This window comes from Castor canadensis, chromosome 9 (genome assembly GCF_047511655.1).
Source record: "Castor canadensis chromosome 9, mCasCan1.hap1v2, whole genome shotgun sequence".
NCBI lineage: Eukaryota > Metazoa > Chordata > Mammalia > Rodentia > Castoridae > Castor > Castor canadensis.
The window spans coordinates 124,041,567-124,059,556 of NC_133394.1; the positions used below are offsets into that span (position 1 = coordinate 124,041,567).

The following is a 17,990-nucleotide window of genomic DNA, read 5'->3' on the forward strand; positions in this document are numbered from 1 at the left end:
GCTGTCTTGGGCCATGTATTACTCAGCCAAGGGGTCTGCATGAGTCAGGACAGGTAGAACAGTCTCAGGCTTACTCACAGCAGACTCACATGTGCAAAGAACATGCATCTGTGTCACTTTCTGTAACTGACCCTTGGTCCTTAAATGTCTCCTGACACCCACACTGCTGACTAATGACAGGGGCTGGTGGACTGACGTTTAGTCCGGTCTGGAAGACAGGCTATTCCAGTAAGCCATCTTTTGGGGGTGAGTCGGTTTTTCCAGTTGACACCATTCTTCCTGTTCCACTCCAAGACGGCATCTGGACGGTGGAGTCTTGAGCCTGGGCTGTGGTGGGAGACTGAGGACTCGAGTTGTGCTAGTTCATAGCTGTGGACCAGCTGGTGTTTATGGGGTGGCTGGGCTGCTGTTAGCCTGGGCCGAGTGGAGGAAGTTCAACTGCTGAAGTGTTTATGCCACAGTGTGGTTTGTTCTCTCCTGGGTTGGGTAGGATTCAAGGTCCCCCCTGCTGATCGAGCCCTGAGGCAGTGCTCACGACACTGTGGACTCTCTGGGCTCCAGTGGGCCTGCTTTCCAGGTCTAGCTTGGACAGGGGGTCACAGCATGGGCACTGTTCTTCTAGAGCCAGGAAACAAGTGTAACAGGGTTCTCAGGAAGGCAGAGCCTGATCCCCGGTTGTCTTGTTCTGACTTTCTCCATCCTCCCTTCAGTTATTCTCAGTTACATCCTCTGATCTGGACCAGGAGAGGAGCCCGAAGATGATGAAAAGGTGGCATAGATGGTCCTCCCCTCGTGACGGTTTGACTTGTGGCTTTTCAAATTTAGCATGGTGTAGAAGTGATAACATCCAGTAGAAACCATCTTCAAATTTTGAGTTTTGTTCTCGTATGCCTCATGATACGTGCTGGTGACGCGGGGCAGGGGGCAGCCAGCTGCAGCTCCCTGGCACCCCATGACCGTGGTGACCGGGCTCGGCGGTACACTCAGTTGCAAAGCTGTGATGTTTGGTAGGTTAGGTGCACTGAATGCGTTTTGACTTCATGGTATTTTAAACTCATGCTGGTCTCAGCAGGGCATCATCCCATGGAAAGGCGAGGAGTATCTGTATTTTCTTGCTGAACTGTCCTGGCTAGCTCGACTGCATCCCGCAGAGGGCAGAGCCTGGAGGTACCGCAAAGCTGTGCACGTAAGAGGGAGAACAGCAAGAATCTTGAGAGGTAGTGGCTTTGCCGCATCTCACCCCTAGTATTACTGTTTGAACAAGGGGCACGTGATACTGGGCATGGAGGGGACAAGGTGTGGCAGAGGAAATCAGATATGAGCATTATGCAGTAAGCCAGCACAATCCGTCAGAGCTTTTTGCAATAATGGACACATTTTGCATCTGCTTTGTTCTCCATGGCAACCGCTAGCCCCACATGGTTCTTCAGCACTTGAAAAGTGACTAGTGCTTCTAAGGAAGGATCTCAAATTTGAATTTAATTTTCATCATTTAAGTTAAATTTTTATGTTCACATGGGGTGGATGGTACCATATTGGACTTTGACCTTTTATGGAGGTCTGGTAAGGCTCACGGATGTCTTCTTAGGCTAATTTTTTTTTAATGCATTAAAGGAAATATGTGGAATTGCAAGGGAACCCAATTAATTAAATATTTCCAATGTTAAATTTTAATTATAATTTGAAACTAGTTTTATGAAATACTTCCCTTCCCTTCCCCTTGCTTCCCTCTTCCTCCTCCTCCTCCTCCTTCCTCTTCTTCTTCTTCTTCTCCCTCTTCTTCCTCCTCCCCCTCCCCCTTTCCTTCCCTCTCCCCCTCCCCCTCCTCTTCCTTCTTCTCGCGGTACTTGGGATTATACTCAGGGCCTTGCACTTGAGCTATGCCCCTACTTCTATGTGCTTTTTTTTAATGCATTAATAAATAAAACTCTTGAAATAGTGTTGAATAAAAATGGTGTTTTGAGATATCTGATACCATGAAATATGAAAATATCTGTGATTTATATTGACAATAAAGTCATATATACTTCAAACATCACCCTAATTTGGGTTCAGTCAGGAGTTAGCAAAAATAAACACAATTATTTTTCCAAGTTCACAAATTCCCTAAACTCTCTTCACAGACTTCTTGTCAACATGGGGACCCAGGATAAAAATCTCCTTGCTACACTTAAATAAACAAGACAGGTGGATGAGTAAAGTTAATTCATTCAAGAAATATTTGTGGAATGCCTACTACCTTCCAGGTACTGTTCTAGACACTTGAGTTGCAATTATGAATAAGGCAGCCAAGCTGGCATCTTCAATAAACATGTATTTTAGTGAAGGAGGACAAGGAATCAACATCAGATGGTTTCAGATGGTTTTAAACGCTATGAAGAAAATACAATAGAATGATCTAGAAACTCACTCAGAGGAAAAGTGGCTATTTTAGACTGGGTGATCAGCAAGGTCTCTCCAGGAAGTGACATTTGAGTGGAGGTTTGAGTAGAAGAAAGTGCCAGCCACACAGAGTCTGGAGGCAGCACCTTCTGAGCATGAGGACAGCCCTCTCATGGTAGCTAAAGACCCTGAAGCTACCAGGAGTGGTTGTGTTTGAGCAGTATAATCCTCCAGCAGCGTGCTATGGCAGACTGAGGTAGGAGAGGTGGGAGAAGTGGGCCCCCAGGTCAGAGCTGAAGTGCTGAATTTGTGAGTTGTCATTGCTGAGTGGCATGGAATTTATTCTAATCTCTTTCAGATAAGAGGTGGATTACATGATCCTCACCATAAAGAGTAGATTGAACAAGGAGTTGGAAGTGAGTCGGAAGTGGGGACGTCAGGCAGGAGGCTGTAATGGGTAGCAGTAGCTCATGTGAGGTTAGGGTGGCTGGGGACTCAAGAGGTGGTAATGCAGGTGGGTAAAACTGAAGGAACTTAGGTCATCTTTTCAGATGCAGCTGATAAACCACAGGAGTCCCAGAATGTCTCATGGCAGTGTGACCTACTGAGATGAAAGAGTGATAGTAGAGGGAGATTTGGGGTCAAAGTCAAGACTCCTATTTTGGTTTTATTGATGCCTTATAGGTAGCAAAATGGAGATGTTTCTGTCACTGCCACAGAAATGGCATTTCAACCAGGAGATTGAACAGGTTAAGTAACGGCAACGTTTGTACAGGACGATCAACATCTTTTCTTGATTGTGCTTTTAAAATTTTTATTCTATTTCTGAATTAGCTTGCATTAATAATACTGGGGGCATTGCTGGAGGAGAGAGCACCTGCCTAGCAAGCATAAAGCCTTGAGTTCAAACCCCAGTCCGCCAAATAATCATCACCATCATAATAATAATAGTGTCATGATGCCGATTCTATACATGAGCACAGTGTAGTTTGAACAAATTCACCCCTCCATTGTATTCCCATCCCCCCACACCCCAACATCTTTTACCATAAAGGAAATGCAAAGCAAAACTACATTAAGGTTTCTGGTATAGGATCAGGGTCTGGGGAAGGGATGGCAGACACCATGTTTGACCATGAAGGTGGCAAGAAGACCCTGAAGAAGTCCAAGGAGGAGAGTGAGGAAGATGAGACTTTCAAGCAGAAACAAAAAGAGCAGCTGAAGAAACTGGAAGAGTAAAAAGTGAAGGTCATGGGGAAGGGTTCCCTGTCACAGGTAGAATTGAAAAATCTGACAAAAAAAAAAAAAAAAGCTATTCCCTATACCTGAGATTTCATCGTGCCCTTAATTCTACCCCTACTTAAACATCTGGATTCCTTGCCACCTGAAAGTAGAATGAAGTGTTGTCTCAGAGCCTCTTATATAGTTAATAATAAACCTTTGAGGCTGGGCAAAGTGGTCCCAGCTTTGCAGGAGGCATAGATAGGAGGATACATGTCCAGGCCAGCCCCAGGCAAAAGCACAATCCTATCTGAAAAAAATAACTAAAATTAAAAATGGACCAAGGAGATGGCTCAAGGGGTAGAGTTTCTGTTTAGCAAGCATGAGGCCCCAAGGTGAAACCCAAATACCACCAATAATAATAAGAAGAAAAAATAAACTTTTGTTGAAATAAAAAGACATTGCTATTCTATCCCACCCCAGTCAGAATGGCTAGCAACAAGGAAATAATAACAAAGGCTGGCAAAGGTACAGGGAGAAAAGGAGACCCTTGTTTACACTGTTGGTGGGAATATAAATCAGTCCAGTCATATGGAACTCAGTTGCAGATGCCACGAGAGACTAAAAATAGAACTCCATAAGATCCTGCTCTACCTGGGGGCGTACACCTGAGGGAATCAAAGTCAGCATAAAATAAAGATAACTATTCATGTTCATAGCAGCACTATTCACCACAGCCAAGTCAGGGAATGAGTCTAGGTGCCCATCAACCACAAATGGATGTGATTGAAGTGCTTGGTGTACATATATGAAAGACTCATCATGAGATCCATTATCAACCAATGCCAATAAAAAAGAAAGCACCAAGTCTGAACCCTGGGAGAACTGAGTACTTAGGATTAGTTTGCTAATTATTTACTGGGCACCATTCTTTTTTGGTGGCCCCAGCATCTTTGATCTCCTTCGTACATTTGAAGAATTTCCCCATCTTTTGAGTCCCATCTTCCTCCATAGCTTTCCCAGGGAGCCATCTGTGGTGTGCTCTGGGCTTGCTTTCTTAGAACACATTCTCCAGGCCTGGCTTGCTGGCCTTCCTGGGAGAGTCTATGAGCTACTTATTATCCTTTAACAGATTCTTTTCCTGCTACCCCAGTGTTGATGTTTGAGTTTCCCAGGGAACAGGGTTAGACACAGATTTGTGGGGGAGGTTTTTGGAGGAGTGCCTTCAGGATCGACATCTGCTAAGGGTGAGGAATTTGGGGCAGGGCAGAGGGAGCAAGTTGTGATGAGGTTGTAGGAGAACCCTCATCTGTCCCTGTGGGAGCGCTAAAACTGTGGGGCTCTTCAGCATTGCCCTGAATGAGCTAAGGGACCTGGAAACTAGTCATTGGACGCAGGCTGCCCCAAAGAAGGAGTGTGGCTTTGGACAAGGTGACTCCTTTGGGCTAAGAGCCACTCCTAGTCAGAGGTTCAGCTGAGGCCAGTCAGACACCATTCCTCCTGATCTCCACTCCAGGCTTTACAGATTGCAAGTTCATTAGTCCGTTGGTCCAATGATGATATAATCATTTTCTTAATAGTTTGAACAAGAGACCAAGGCTTAGCAATATTAAATGAATTGCTAGAAAGAAGTGAAATGAAACCCAATCCCTAGCTTAGGATTCCAAATCCTGTGGGTTTTTTTGTTTTGCATGCATCATATTGAATGTTGTAGAGGACAAACCAACAAACCAGCCTTTAGAACAGGCAAGCTGTCCAAGACCCCAGGTATGGCCTGGGCACATGGCTTTTGGATCTTTTCTAAGGAGAGCTCAGATTTTGCTAGGATTTGGGGCAATGGATTCCAGTAGAAGCCACCATTGGTGAAAGAATCTTCTAATGTAGGGGGTGAGGAGGCCACTAAACAGCCAGCAAACCCTGCCAGGTAACATCTGTTGATGGTAGGCAGCTATCCCTACTACCATTTGTGTTCACTCCCAGGGTCTGGAAGGCAGCCAAGCCTCCTGGTGAGATGTAAATTTTACCAGCAAAATGCACTTCGATGATATTTAAAAGGCAGAAGTGAGGTGGGACTTGTTCCTACAGCAGTGCAGTGAACAAGCAAATGCCAACAAAATCAAGTATCAGCAGTCAGACTCTACATCCCACTTCTGGCCACCAGTGTCTGGATCAGAGGTGACAGTAGCAGCAGGTTTTCTGACCTACTGCTTGCAGCCTCAGTGATTGATCTTGAAACCCAAAGGCTAGGAGCTGGCTGTCTCCCCATCTCTGCTACTCCACTCCTCCCAGAAATGTAGTAAACACTATTTTCCTGGATTAAGTCATCTCTTTCTGGTTAAAATACCTGAAATGGCTTTCTTTTTCCTGTGCTGAACCTGACACAGAGCCCAAGAATGAATCTAGTCATAAGTGCCACTTTCCACACTCCCACATGCTATGACTAGAGGAAAAAAATGCTCTTTCCCCAGGGGACAGCATAGAGAGGATCATAAAACAGACTGGACCCCTCAGTGCTGAGATAATCCCCTGGGATCACCCTTAGTGCATGGGCCAACAGGGAAGATTGGTTCTTAAAGCAGGTGGGCTTGGAGTCTTCTCCTGCTGTTTAGAGTATAATACCGAATCTTTAGGACCATGATACTCGCTCAGTCCCAGTGTTGACATATCTTCTCCCTTCTTGACCCAACATCCCAACGTCACAGAAAGAAGGCATGAAATCCCATCAGGACACTTTCTGGCCCTGTGTGTTGATAAGAAGCTTCTCTAGTATAGCTAATAGCAGTTCATGACCATTGGCAATTAGCCAAGTGCCAGCCAAGGTTGGAGTCACCAAAAGCAAACTAAACAAATGAAGAGCACGTTATTGATCATGAATCCCACCCCCAAGGAATGTTGGTAAAGAAGTGGACTTTTGGAAAACTAGTCACTGGAATTCTTAGCCATCAAAACCAAAAAGATTCTTTTCAAACAAAGACATCATTTATTGAGGAGGAAAGGCACCAAACTGCAAAGAGTCTTTAGCTCTGCAAATTCAAGCATGCAGTGGTAGTCAAGGACTGCCTGCCCATAAATGCAAACCTGGAACCAAAAGATGCCATGAAACTGTCAGGTGAGCGATGCACAGAGTCAGAAGGGATTGAGGCAATGTGGAGGAACCCTCATTTTTAACAAGAACTGCTATAATCATGAGTGTGTTTCCGTGTTCCAGGCAACAGCTGGCCCCACTTTATGGCTGTGGGTACAATGAGTTCTAGTAAATCCTGGTAATAGATGTGTTCATCCGCTCTGTCCTTTTAACAATCTTCTTAATTAGGGTGCTGTTCTTTTAAGCCAAGCATTTATATAGTTACTTCATTGCATTTGAATACAGCATTAGCTTCAATAGACTTAATTCGATTTTATGGGTTTTTTAAAAATTACTTTACAATGGAAGGGAATTCATTTTCTCATCAATATGGGGTTATTCCCATGGACATTTTAAGAGCCATTGGAGTACAGCTTATGAATGCTGTTGAGAAGGAAAGATCCTAAAGGTGTGGTTCTGCTTTTATTAGCAGAACTTCTAAGAGCCACGATTTCCTTGTCTGTAAAATGAGCCCAATATCTTCCTTGTCTGCCTCATGGAGCAAACATGAGCATCGAATACAATTTCTCCATGAAAGGGCTTTATAGTGCGTGCATTTGCAGGGCTGCTGCTCTCGGTGGAAGCTCCTGTCCTCATGCTGGTGCTGGTGCATGAATTATAGAGGTAATGGGACAGACTTAGCCTTTCAAGATGCATGGGTGATGGAGAACAGAGAAAGCTTGGATGGCTTAGAAAGATAATGGGACACAGGCAGATGAGAGCCCCCTGGCATTTCAGGAGTGAGGAAAGAGGGCCAGGAACAACTGAGGACAGATGGGTTAATTGGCAGCATGCTATGGGTACTGTGACATTCTGATACCTGTCCGTGCCTCCTCTTCATTATAGCAAGCTGTTTCCCAGGCCTCCACCCATGCAACCTCGCCCCAAACCTTGTTCTTACTCACATTAGAATTCAGACAAGTAATTCTTCATTTCAGCAGATGAATGTTTTGGAGTATCTAACCTCTGTGTCCTAGAGCACTAGGATTCCTTTTATTGGGGTCAGGTGTCCTAATCCCCCTCTAAGCATAGATGAAATGGAACTTGACTGATACCAGGTTCCAGCTACCCATGACAGCACAGATACATAGTAACAGTATGCTTTCCAAATTTGAAAGACAAAAATTTATGAAGTAGGTCATATCTTTTGAATATACCACATCGTTATCACTCCAGTATATATCTGTATCATTTTTCTTTATCATTGTGCATCTTAGAACTGAAGGAATGTTAATCACCTTTAAAATCATGGAGTGAGATCCATGATACATTCATGATATTTAATTATATCAGATTTAACTATTTTAAAAATTTATTTGTTTAGTTACTTTTGGCAGGACTGGGGTTCGAACTCAGGGCCTCATACTTGCTAGGATGGTGTTCTATCACTTGAGCCACTCTGCCATCCCTGTTTTGTACTGGGTTTTTCGAGATAGGATCCCATGAACTCTTTGTCTTGGGTCAGCTTTGAACTGTGATCCTCCTGAGTAGCTAGGATTACCTGCTCCTAGCAGCTATTTCTTTTAAATATAGCCAACTTTCAGCATATTCTAAGGTATTATTTCTTTTAAATATAGCAAACTTTCAGCGTATTCTAAGGTATGTAGGCATGCAGGTGGCATGTACTTGGAATCAGAAAACAGATCTGAATCTAATTTGAACATGTCATAGCAGGGGCAGTTTGAGTAAGTGACTCCATCTCTGGGCCTCAGTTTGTCAGGTTCTTAGAAGGTGGATGACAACAGGCACGTCACAAAGCAAGGAGCAAATATGATCAGGTGGATGAGGCCTCTTGGGAAAAAGCAATGTGAGGACCTTACTTTGTTGTCTATGTGTCATAATTATGGACAAATGTCCTTTTTATTGTTATCTTACTGACACTGGAAAATCTCAAATATATTCTTACTTCGAATACCGGTTTACAAACTTCTCAGCTGCAGAGCAAGGGGTTTGGGAGGCATTCTTTCCTTTTTGGCTTCCCTCACCTCCTCTCTAGTTTTAACATTTAATTTAATAGTGGTCATGCCCTTCTTGGCTGACCTTTCAATTAAAGACCAAAATCTGTTATGCAGATTTCAAATCCATCTAACTTCTGTCTGAATTGAGAATTCCAATGTGATCCTGAGAATCTGTGTCACAGAATGAAGGGAGACATGGAAGAGTCTTGCAGATCTGTGTGAACGAAGAGGAGTGTGCAGGGCTACGGCAACTCATAAAGGTCAAATGCCTCTCCACAGCCTTGCCAACTCTGAAGGCCACTCATCTAGATAAGCCCAAAGCTGGACACCAAGGAATTTCCTTTAATCCAGTGCAAGGCAGAGAAAATGGTGAACTGTAAGTATAAAACAATGTAAATATTTTTTCTGTTAGATGAAAACTACCACTGGCTAAGTGTCTATTGGGACATGTGGGGGACAAACAATAACACATTTTTGGCCATGTTTTGAACTAATTGAGGAATAAAATAACAGGTTAAGGTAGAAAGAAAGCAACATCACCTGTATTATTGCTAATATAAAGTCACCTTGCTGCTGGGCACGGTGGCATGTGTGTATAGTCCCAGATACTTAGGAGGCAGAATTAGGAGGGTCACATGAGCCCAGGAAAGTCAAGACCAGCTTGAGGAACATGATGAGACCTCCATCTCAAGACAGACAAACAAACAAACAAACAAAATCCATGGCCAACAGCTACATGTGGCTTCCTAATACTTTCTGACATTTAAAAGCATGTCTTACATGGACGAGCAAGTGGACTTCTTCCTATAGACACACGTCCAGTCTTGGCCAGGCCTCCCCTGCAGGTTTCTTCCATTGTGCGAGACAATTGATGACCTCTTTCTCCATATGGACTTGCTACCAAGGGAAATAAAGAAAAGAAAAGAGAGTTCAAGAATGCATGCCCAGCTCCTCCTTTCAAACTCATTGTGAGGAGGAATCAGTGATGGAAAACCAAGACAATGCAAGATGTCGTGCTGGTGGACATCCCCCCTACACACTACATAGATGGAAACATCAACTCTGGCAAAGAAGGACTCCGCTATGACAGATTGGTCTTTCTTTCATCCTGAAAGTAAAGGTCTGCAAGAGCAGTTCATTCTGAAAGTCCCCAAAATGTAGCAATTGCAATTCTTAAAGCTGGCAACTGGGACAGGACATACATATTTTAAGAATGCTTGTAGGTGGCAAAATATTTGGCTACCACATGTTTCTTCTTCCTTCTTACAGTGCTTGCCCCTCGAGGCTATCTGCCCAGCTCTCTGTAAATCCATCAGCCCAAGCCTCGTAAGACAATAGTGGAGGAGCATTAGAAATGGAGGCACCGAGCCGTGGTTGGCTTCCAGATCTGAGTCAGTGCTATGAAACGCTTTGCAAGATGGCATATATTTTTTATCTTCCCTCAGTCTGGATTATTTCTTAGTGTTCCTGATTCTGCTGGCAGAACTCCTGTTGAATTCAGGAAAACCATATGAAATCCATCCTGAGTGTTGCCAAAATAAATTGTTAATCATATCAGATGTAGCACCAGAGTGTTCCATCAATCATAGGCAATTTTCAGTTTTGTAACCATTCCCTTTGCTTCATTCAGGATCTGCCAAGAAGAGAGGGAACCCATATTGCACATGCCACATCTTGTTATCTGCTGGAAGAGAAAGGAGGATCATGGGGTCAGGACGAGGGTGCCCCTAATACTAACAGGAGATGTTTATTACAATTCCATTTCAAATAGCCCTCTGGGGACTTAAGGGCTTGGAATACTGAAGTATATATTTCAGAGCCTGAGACTGAGAATCTTGTGAAGGTTTGATTTGTACAGAGTGGAGATGACTGTCAGAATTTGTACCTGCTCATTTCAGTATGGTTTCTTTAGATGCAAACGTTATATAAAATGACTGTAATTGCTTTTACTATCTGGCTCGATTAAATGGAACCAAGCTTACCCAAGCACTGAGTTACTGGATTGTTATCTACTTCTCACTTATAGGAAAGAAAAAAGTAAACGATAACCAGCAGAGTGGTGATACATCTTTTTAATGGAACAAAAGCCAACAGATAAGCAATACCCCAAATCTGCCCACATTGACACATGCAGTCCAATCATAATAGGTCCTTGGTTACAGATGAATTCCTTTCACTTGGACCTGCACTCCCTCAATGTTTGTAGCATCCTACAGGTGTTAAGCAAGTGTGCTGCAGGACTATGCAATGCCTGGATGTCAATTATGGGGTGCACCTTTATTAACCAGGGCTAGGAACTGGACTGACATGGCTAAAACAAGAAGGGGATTTCGTTCAAGCCCCAGATACTCAGATAAACCAATTCAGTACCTCTTCTTGGTCTCCATTCATCTAAAGTTCAACTGCTTCGCAAAATAAAATACAAAGGTTGCTATGCCGTCATTCTAAAAGCAGGATGATCCAGGTGGTTTTCATCATACCTACTTCCAAATATACAGTCAAAAACATTTTTATTGGTCCAGTTCTACACAATTGCTGCTCTAGCTGTTCAGTGTAATAATACATGGTTAAGCTTCAAATGAGTAAACGTTCTTATTTATCCTATAACGAGCATTATAGTTACCTTGTAGAACTCCCAGTGATACAGCTGCCCTTGAACCATGTGACACGGCTGCAGCTGCTGTTCATTTTCGAAGCAAGTTCATAATGGAACAGAGTTCCTGCCACTCGCTTTGGATTCAGTTCTTTCTCCAGCCCTTGTGGTAGAAAGTTCAGCAAAAGAAAAAGGTCACTGTTTGCATTTCCCTTCTAGCCAGTGTGATTACTCATTTCACTTCACAATCTTTCATAAGATAATGGTGTCGAGGGCATTAGGGTACTAGGCAAAACTGCAGTTTTACACTTTGAAAAGTACAAAAAGTGATCAAGAGGAAATGATGGCTTATTTGTGCATGAATAAATGAATTAATAAATCTTGCCTTGTTATGCAAAGATTTGAGGTAGCTCTTAAGAAACGCTCCCCAAATGAAGTAAGCCAGGTTCAGAGGGACAAAGGCACGTGTTCTCCCTCATAAGGTAGAATCTAGACTACCTTTTATATTATATACTTATAAATGTATATACATACACACATAAACACACACACACACATACACACACACACACACACACACACACACACACAAAGCATGACTGCAATCGAGAGACAGTCTGGGGGAGATGAGGGAAAAAGAATGATGGGGAGTGAGAAAAATGCCAAAATACATCGTGTCTATCTATGAAGGTGGCACAAGGCAACTCACGGAAAGCTGTTGAAAAACGGGAGGATTGCGCAGCACATGTACTAAAATTGGAACGATACAGAGAAGATTAGCTTGGCCCCTGTGCAAGGATGACACACAAATTCGTGAAGCGTTCCATTAAAAAAAAAAAGAAAAATGGAAGGATGGGGGAGAAGGAAAAGAGAGCAACAGCAGGTGTTAATCTGACCAATGTATAATATGTGCATTTGCAAAACACACAAAGAAATGTTTACCAAAAATTTGTAAACAAAACATCAAGTCTATAAGAAATAGAAGTGAGGGTAAGGAGGGAGAGGAGGGTAAAGGAGACACTGTGAGTGTGCACAGTCTAAAGTCTTCAGTTGCTAACACTGAGCCTTTTTTATGGCCAAAGAAAATACACAAGGGGAAACATGCATGTTGCATCACGGTATGATTAATGAAATACAAAAATGACCTGGCAGAAAGAGCACTGGCTAGAAGCACTCTGTAAGTGAGTCAGTTCCTCATGGCACTAGGGTCTGCGATCTGTGATATCTATGTGGTTACATGTAGGTTACTTAACAGTGAATATAATGGAATAATTGTTGTTAGTGGTTCACACAGGATGCTCTGCTACCCAGAAAGCATGCTAACCTGACAGTGGAGTGAAAAGGAATGAAGAAAGGAATACGAAACAAGGCACAGCCTACACAGAGGTGCACAGGAAAGAAAGAGCACGTGAGTTTGAAAAGTGTAAGGGGTTCAGTGGACTGGGATGAGCATGCAGTTTAGGGGACTGCAGGTCTTAAGAGTGGGAGCCAGCATCCAGCCTTTGGAGGACAACTGGGGTAGGCAAACTATGACCCCAGATCAAATCTGATTCCTTGCTTGTTTTTGTAAATAAAGTTTTATTGAAACACAGCCATGGCCCTTCTTTTGCACTCATGTTTATGACTGCTTCCTCATTCATTAGGATGGTAAAGTTGAGTAGAGGACCGAAACCACCAGGGTATGGCAGAGCACACACAGGAGTCTCAAAAGGAGGTAACTGAGTGCCAGATTGGCTTGAGGTGATGAAATCCTTAGCCATTGACCTCCCCGTTGTAGAAAGTCAAATAATTCAAATTGTCCGTCACACTCAGCTGAGAAAGGTTCCAGTAACTGTGTAAGGAGGTGAGGAGTGAAGAGAAAGACTGGGACATTTTTATATGCCTAAAACAATCATTTTGTACAATTTTCTGTATGTCAACAAAAGGATCATATGAACGAAATTCTCTTCCTGCATTCAATTTCCTTCTAAAAGTCATGTTGTTTTGTGTCTTGCATTTCAATCGATAAGTCTCTGATGCACTCTGAAGGCATTCCTGTACAAGTTGTGAAGTTTAGGTCAAGATTGTTTTTATTAATTTTTTTGTTGTTGTTGCCTTTGAGTAGCCAATGGCTCCAGCACCTTATTTTGAAAAATACTTAAAAAAAATTAGGACATGCTATACCTCTGCTGAGTAATATTCTTGTAGACAATTTTTAATGAGTATGCCACAGCTTTGCTGATCTATTAATTGAGATTTCTCCAAATCTTAACTCGCTAATCCCATATTTTAGCAAATAAAAAGAAGAGGTGTTTTTGAAAGGAATCATTTCTTTCTGCACCCCCATGTTTCTGGGGCATAGGCTTATAGTGATTAGGAGCACAGGCTCTGGAGTCAGCTTCCTGGTCAGACTCTCTCTGGTTTGGCCACTTAGCCCTGTGACCTTGGGGACAAGGGTCAGTTTCTCATCTGTTAAATGGGTATATAATAATAGATATCCAACTTAACATAAGGTCTGAAATCATACAGTTCCAGACACACAGAAGGCACTCAATAAATCTTTATTATTCCCATTTCTAGAAGCATTCAGGAATTGAACCCTGCCTGTAGACATAATGTTACATTATACTACTTACTGTAAAACACATCGCACCACATTTGAAAGTACGATTGAAAGATTCCCATCTGTTCCAGTCTTTCAGAAGAGAGAGGCCTTCTGGTTAAAAAATAAATGATGGTTAATCTTTTCTGGTCCAAGGCCCCATCTTCCAGAATTTGTTAGTTGGTTTTTTTTTTTTTTTTTTTTTTTTTTTTTATGTTTTCTAGGCTGCCATAACAAATTTCCACAAACTCGATGCCTTAAAACACTAAATATTTCCTCTTTTGTGGTCCAGGGAGGCTAGAATCTGAAATCAGGTGTTGGCTAGATCCCATATCCTCTGCAGGATCTCCCAGAAATTCTTGGTATTCCAACTTAGAGCAGAATCATTCTAACCTCTGCTTTCATCATCACATCTCTTCTCTGTGCACGTGTGTCTATCTCTGTGTTTTCACTGAATTTAGGGTCAACTCTACGCCAGTAGGACCTCATCTTAACTTAAGAAATTACATATGCAAAAACCCCTGTTTCCAGATAGGACTATAGTCAGTCTAAGGTTCTTGGTGCACATCAATCACTTTTTTTGGGGGGGGGAGGGAACATCCTATTTAATGCATTACAGTAATTTACAGACATATTTTCCAAACTGGAGCTTTTGGTCATGATTTTCATTTACTTACTTGTCCTCTGACATTGGCTTCCTCTCTGTTCTCTTGGTCCTGATGTGCCTTGAGGCCCAGCCACCTCTGCAAGGGACAACTTCCAAAGCTCAGTCCGTCATGACTTCTCTTCTCCTTTGCAAAGCCCAACACAGGGGATAATTCTTTGTGTGGGGGCCATGCTTTGCCATTTGGAACACTTACTATGGGGAAATACAATATTTTCTCGTAGAAAATACATTTCAAGTTGCAAACAGTCTATTTGCAAACTATTTTTAGGAACACCATCAGCTCCATGTTGCAGGAGGCCCGCATTGTTAATGAGACATCCCACAGGGGCTTAGGCTGTCATCAGAGCCACAGTGGGGATCCAGCATTAGTATATCCATCTAGATTACACTGGCTGTTTGATTTTAAGAGATGAGTATCATCAAATATAAACTTTTGACTTTTGATAGACTCATGTAATCAGTGCACTCATTAAACAAGATTCTAATTTATATGAAAATAATTTGAATTTTAGATTGGGACAAGGTCTCGGGGCCCGGTGGTTTATTTGGGAGGTGTTCTCAGGAAGCAGGAGTGAGTAAGTAGGGAGAATGAGAGGAACAGACAGAAGGAAAAGCCAAAATAAGGCTGCACCGTCAAAGTTAAGGTCACTTCTACCTGAAATGGAGGCTTGCTTCTCCAGGACTTAGCTCAGGTTAGCCTTGAACTGGAAATTCTCTTGCCTCTGTCTACCAAGTGCTAAGATTACAAGTTCATGCCACCATGCCCAGTCCTCTTGAAAATCCAGAGACTACAGATTCTCCTAGTTTCTTCCCTGTGTGGAAGGAGATAGTGATCTTTCAGTCTCTAATCTGTCCACATGGGAGAAGATGTTTCAGCGGGATGGTCTTAGGACGGGGCGTTGGTGGGCTGCTGGTAACATAAGACTTACCTCACATGTACCTGTTCCCAGCAGCTGCAGCCAGAGCTGGGCTGAGGCAAGGAGACAGACAGTAGGAACATCTGCTGTGTTAGAATTCCTTCTTTTTACAGAGGATTTAATCGTCATTGTGGTCATGATGTGACTTTTCAATGCCCTGTGAATTAGGAATGGCATGTTGTATGTTTCTTTTTCAAGAAAAATGTAATAAGGCATTGTCACCTGAACATCTCTGTGTACTCTGTGTCTACCAGGATGTTTTAGGCTCCAAGCACAAGGAGACCCAGCTCATGATGATGTCAGGGGAAGGCCAGAGTCTACAATGGTGCCTTGATATTGACCCCTTTAGTCTCAGGCAGCCAGCTGTAATCATAGGCAGGTTGTTTCCTGCTATCAACAGCTCTCAGGGCTCCTCCCTTGCTGGTCTGAGCATGGATGGTTTCTAGAGTTCCACCACTACACGCCAAGTGCAGCCAAGGAGGTGCTCTCCCACCAGAACTGACCACTGCAGAAGCTGCTAGAAATGTAAGAATACAGCGTGGCATCCAGGATCTAAGGAGGTGGGTAAGGGTAATGCAGGGGTCCCCAGAGGCACAGCTCCAGATGGTGAGTGACATTTGTCTTTATATATGTTAAATACTTCCATACATATGTAATTGACATTACCATTAAGGGGCATGCAAGCTAGCTAGAGGGCCCTTACTTTATGTGTCTCTATAAATGAGAACTTTGCATTATTTTGAAATATTTGAGATGAAAAAATTACATTAGATGAGAAACCCATTTGCATGAATACAAGACATTTCAGCATTAACTTATTAATGATAGAAAAATGAGCTGTTGAACTTACCAAATGTAATTTCAACTGTTGTATTTTTAAATAGTTTTTAAAGGGTTTTTAAATTTTTTATTCCCTATTTCTGCAAAGTTTCTTGTCAACAGTCACATTCAAGTATTATTGCAAATTGTGATCAGCAATTTCTATCGTCTCTTTAAGCATAAATTTCTAACTTAAAATGTCAGATTCACAAAGGCAAGGTCAAATTACTCATTTAATCTTTTGAAATGTTCTTACATAGGACTCTATATTCTGTATATTACCTAGTCGTTGTATTTTATGTTCCATATTATATATATATATATGATGGCCATGTCATGAAAACAAGTGAGATCCAGCAAAATTCAGCAATAGATTCTTCTACAAGAGAAGTTTGGATAAAAGTCCCTGAGCTGATTAAGTTAGTTTAATGGCATCACTGGTGCCACCATTCTTTCCATCTTCAGCTCTGTCCTCATCTGCGCTTTGACTTTTGTTTTAGTGTCTCTCCTCATGCTTCCACGATGGCTGTAGCTAGACTAGCCTATCTCCATGCAACAATATCCCAAGGTTAGAAGAGAGAATGTCCTGTTTGGGTCCACTGTAAGGACTTCATAGAAGTTTCCTACCAAACTGTCCATCAGTGGCCAGAATATATCCACATGCCTTCGCAGGAAGAGAATCGCCACATAAAGCAGCCAGCTGGCTTCACGATAGCCTCCAAAAGCTCATTTCTCCTGGGAAGTATTCCTGCAGAACCATGATACCAAACCTGAATCTTAGCAAGTCTCCAGATTCAAATACCAATTTAAAGGAAATCCTGGGAGTAGAAGAATCACCCAAATAACACCAGAAGGGAATATCATCTAAATCCAGGACAGAACACATGCTAGGAGCAAATGTTCTAGCTTTTTCAACAAATCAATGGCATGGGGAGAGAAAAAAGAAGGGAGGGGTTTTTGAGTAAAAGAGACTTAAAAGCAATAATCAAATGTGAAAATGTGAACCTTTTTGCATCAAGCCAGCCATCTCACAAGAGGATGCATTATATGTCTATAATTTGTGCAACTCTGGAGGTGGAGAGTGGGAGAATCATGGTTTGAGGCCAGCCCAGGCAAAAGGTCCAGGAGACCTCATCTCAATCAAGAAGCCTGGCGTGGTGGTTCAGGTCTGTGGTTTGAGCTACTCGGGAGGCATGTGTAGGATGACAGGGGTCTGAGGTTGGCCTAGGGCAAAACTGCAAGACCTTACCTGCAGAAAAACTAAAACAAAAAAGGACTGGGGGAGTGGCTCAAGTGGTAGAGCACCTGTCTAGCAAGCACAAAGTGCTGAGTTTAAATGCTAGTATTGCCAAAAAAAAAAAAAGAAAGAAAGAAATGTGTTTGAGACAACAAAATAAAATATGGACTAGATAATTTATTAGGAACATTGGAGACTATTGATTTGTTGGGTTTAACAATGGCATGATAAAATGGCACGTCTAGTGTTTGCTTTAAAATACTGTAGGAAAATATGTGGTAGGAGGGGTTAGAGAAAACAAGGTTGCTGGTAATTTTCAAAGATGGGGTAAGTTTCCTGCTACAGTGCTCTCTACTTTGTGTAACTCTCAGGCTTTCTACGATACAGTATAAAAAGGTAAACAAATGCTGTGCAGTTCACAGTATACAGGGAGAGGTTGGGAACTAGGCTGGAGAGCCATTGCCAACAGCAAGCCACGCCCCGGAACTGGA

General features: G+C 42.5%; 1 non-coding gene across 1 annotated transcript; it reads left to right on the forward strand.

The window, feature by feature from the left end:
- The first annotated feature begins 12,007 nt into the window (after positions 1 to 12,007).
- LOC141411145 (U6 spliceosomal RNA) lies at positions 12,008 to 12,111 on the forward strand. Its single transcript, XR_012435986.1, has one exon. It is a non-coding gene; the product is annotated as a U6 spliceosomal RNA (small nuclear RNA).
- The last annotated feature ends 5,879 nt before the right edge of the window (positions 12,112 to 17,990 follow it).